Source organism: Arachis ipaensis, chromosome B05, assembly GCF_000816755.2.
Source record: "Arachis ipaensis cultivar K30076 chromosome B05, Araip1.1, whole genome shotgun sequence".
Classification (NCBI taxonomy): domain Eukaryota; kingdom Viridiplantae; phylum Streptophyta; class Magnoliopsida; order Fabales; family Fabaceae; genus Arachis; species Arachis ipaensis.
The window spans coordinates 146,727,366-146,730,878 of record NC_029789.2 but is presented as its reverse complement, the minus strand read 5'-3'; the positions used below and the strand labels follow the sequence as shown (position 1 = coordinate 146,730,878).

Genomic DNA, 3,513 nt, shown 5'->3' with positions numbered 1-3,513 from the left:
AGTTAGTCCATTTCCGTATGTCTTCACTCGTGTGGCCCAGATGTAGCATTTCTCTTTCATGTCAGTCGTATCTTCATTCGTCCTTGCAGGAGTTTCAAACTTCTCGAAACTCTCTCTGCCACTCTCCTTTCGAATCTGTGGACTTTTTCCTTTTGTTGACACTCCACCACTTGCAATTTTTTCAACCAGATCCCCTAATTGTTCTAGCAGTTTTGGGATTTCAGGAGTTTTTGCCCTCTCTCCATCTTGCGTTGCCGCCCCCTCCTGCGTTGCTGCTTCTTCTTGGCTTGAATCAGTAAAGCCAAGGCTGAATGATGGCGTTGGACCTTGTTTAGGAATGTACGATACTGTCCGTGCCATCATCATCATCAGCGCAGCAGTGTCTTCTAGGGCTGGATTACTGCGTGATCATGTATAACGTATTATAAGAATAAGAATATACGAATGATAACGAAACATTGATTTTACTCTGATGAACTTACATTTTAGCTGGAGCTGGCGGAAGCGTGGGTGTGCTTTCTTCAGGTTTTTGGGTGGTTCAGGAGTGCTGCAAGGTTACATAAAAAACTAGTCAGAGATCAATTGTGAAAATATACACCCCAACAGGGGCAATATACACCCAAACTGTAACCAAATACACACCCAAGACTATTCTTTACCTTTTTGTAGTTCCTTCATTATTTCTTTCACTTGGAGACTTTTCAGGGGTTGGTTCAATTTCTGGCATAGGGGTTGGTTCATTTTCTGTCACAGGGGTTAGTTCAATTTCGGGCAGAGTGGTTGTTTGGGACAGTGGTAGACAAACTTGAATCGGAACTCTAAACAAGAAGAAAAATAAAAGGTTAACAAAGCCCCCGAAAATAAAATGGTTATAAGGTTGAAATTTTCTTGAAAAACTCACATTGCAAGCGCTTCTGTTTGCGACTGTGTCTCTACCCACACAACCATCATGTTCTCTTCAGCTGGCTCAGTGGCTGACTCTTCAACCAGACTCAACCTAAAATACACCATAAGAAAGCTAAAAATACACCTGAAGCATTCAAAAGGAAGACAGGCTTTGTTTTTTGAGAACTTACATACTTCCAGTTTTTGCTTTTTTTTTCCTGCCTTTTTTTTCTCGAATAAAACATTAAAGGGCTTTTTTTTCTGAAAAAAAATACATACAGAATTAGAAGTAGAAGGTAAAAAAATAAAAGCAACGGTTATTAGAAAAAGAAATTACATGCTCTTTGCCGATTTGTTTACGCTACTTTGATCTGTGTGTCCTTGAGACGAAGGATCATCACTTCCTAAGTTTAAGTCCGGTATTCTAAACATAATAGAGTACATATTATTCATAAAAAATACCATACTGTTAAATCAGGATAACAAGATTTTATCAAATAAAGCTTCTTACGTTTCAGATGAGACATAGTGACCTTCCGTCGATCGCATGTCAGCTTCCTTCTCCCTGGCAAACAAGAAACAATTATCAGCAAAGAAAACACGTTAAAATCTGAAATATACACCCTAATAAGACATACCCCTGTGCAGCAGATTTTTCATTCTTTTCCTTAAGAATTTATCTAATTCTTCAGTTCCAATTTCAGATATAATAGTACATGCATAAAAGAACATGTTAACAAATATAATTTTGATGATAGATGGTAATATAGCTTACAAAGTATTGTATCCATGTTAGGATTGAGCTTGCTCAGGAGATGAATCCTCAACAATGACTTTTTTCTTTTTGGATTGTGTTCTGGGGGAAAAAACAAGTATGAATCAGAAATACAAAATTAAATTGATCAGAAAATACTATCCAAAGAAGTGCTTACTTTTTTGGTTTTCTCTAAGTCTTTTTCTTTGTTTTTTCGCTTCTCTACTGGTGATGATTTTTCGCTTCTAAAAGTTAATAAGAGACGCTCTGTTAATACATGAAATCTTGATAATAAACCCAAAGAAAAGCAGTAATAATTTCAGAACATTACTCATCATTTGATTCAGGTTCTGAATCAGAATCCTCCTGAATCTTCTTTCTTTTTTTGGACTCCATTCTGGAAGGCAAACAATCATTATTCAAAAACAAACTAAAAGGGACAAAATACACCCAAATGAATGCACAAAATATACCCAAATGAATGCACAAAATACACCTAACTGGATAAACAAAATACATCCAAGTATGTTACTTACTTTTTGACTTTTCGGGTGGGTTGTGTCCTTGTTGAATCCTCTTGAGTCTTCTTCAGTCTCAGACTCAGAGGTAGAATGGACTTCACTTTCAGTTGTTTCAGTCTCAGATGATGATGATGAACTTGCCTTCCTTTTTTTGTTTTTTTGGTTTTTTGTTTTTTTTCTTTTTTCTTTATTTCTTTCATTTTCTCCTTTGTTTCGGCCATCTTTACGATTCCCTGAAACATTAAAAATTTTAGTTAGCAGCATTCAGGTAAATAAAATACACCCAAGATATTCTTTTTCACTTACCATATGTTCCTCCATTTCTGCCCTCATTTTTTCAACTAACTGCTCTCTAGTCCAGTTGGCAATCCAGGGTTCTGGAGGTCTTTGTTCCCCCTTCTTGTCTTTACTTTTTGATAGATGGAAGTAAACTATCATTAGGGCAAACAGGCAGCCATCAATTTCCTTTTTCTTTTTCAGATTGTAATCCGTTATTCCCTTGATGATAAAATTCAGAACATGTGCTCCCCAGTTCCCCTCTGTTATTGTGTCCATCTTGAAAATTGGTGCCAGGTGCACAGGGGAGATTTTGTTTATTGTGGTTGGTAACAGGAACGCCATCTGTATATAGAGGATGAAAATTCTCTTAAACATGAGGCGATCCTATTCATTATCAACACCAATAACCATCATCTCATCTGTCAGATTTTTTAGGGTCTTTCCCTGGAATCTTCTAAAAATTTGTTTGTTGTCTTCAGAAAGATCCTTATAATTGACTTTCTGAGGCAGTAGATCTCCTACAAAAAGGGAAACAAAATTGTATGAAAATCACTTGAAATACACCCAAGCATCACTTGAAATACACCTCAATATGGCTCATATACACCTATGTTTGTAACGAGTTACCTGACGCGTTGATGCTAAGTGCAGCCCCTATTGTTCTTGGTCTTACTTTAAACGAACCGTAGCCGGTTTCGAGTGTGTTTTTCCCTAATTTAAAGGAGTTAGCCAACTCCTTTAATATTTAGTGATACACCCTTAGCGGCGGGATGTGCATCAGGCCACCAAATCCCAAACCCCTAACAATTGCTTTCTTCTCCTCGCTCATATTTCTGAATTTCTCACTCAACAGATGGGTTGCACACTTAAGGTCCTTGGTTTGTTGACAAAGAAAAATTAGAGTCAGATATATTTCTATTATGAAAAACTGATTTGATCAAAGACATATATTTGTTCTTACATTTTTTTCAGCTTGGTTTTTGCCTGCCATTTTTTCTGAAATGAAAAATACACCCATAGATATCAGTCAGATACACCCATAGATCAGCCACATACACCTATACGGATTCTCAT

The 3,513-nt window shown here is 36.9% G+C and overlaps 1 long non-coding RNA gene across 1 annotated transcript; it reads right to left on the bottom strand.

The window, feature by feature from the left end:
• LOC110271659 lies at positions 1,708–2,209 on the bottom strand. The gene is made up of 4 exons (XR_002362222.1): positions 2,176–2,209; positions 1,971–2,036; positions 1,818–1,884; positions 1,708–1,741 (listed from the first exon to the last, which is right to left on the bottom strand). It is a non-coding gene; the product is annotated as an uncharacterized LOC110271659 (long non-coding RNA).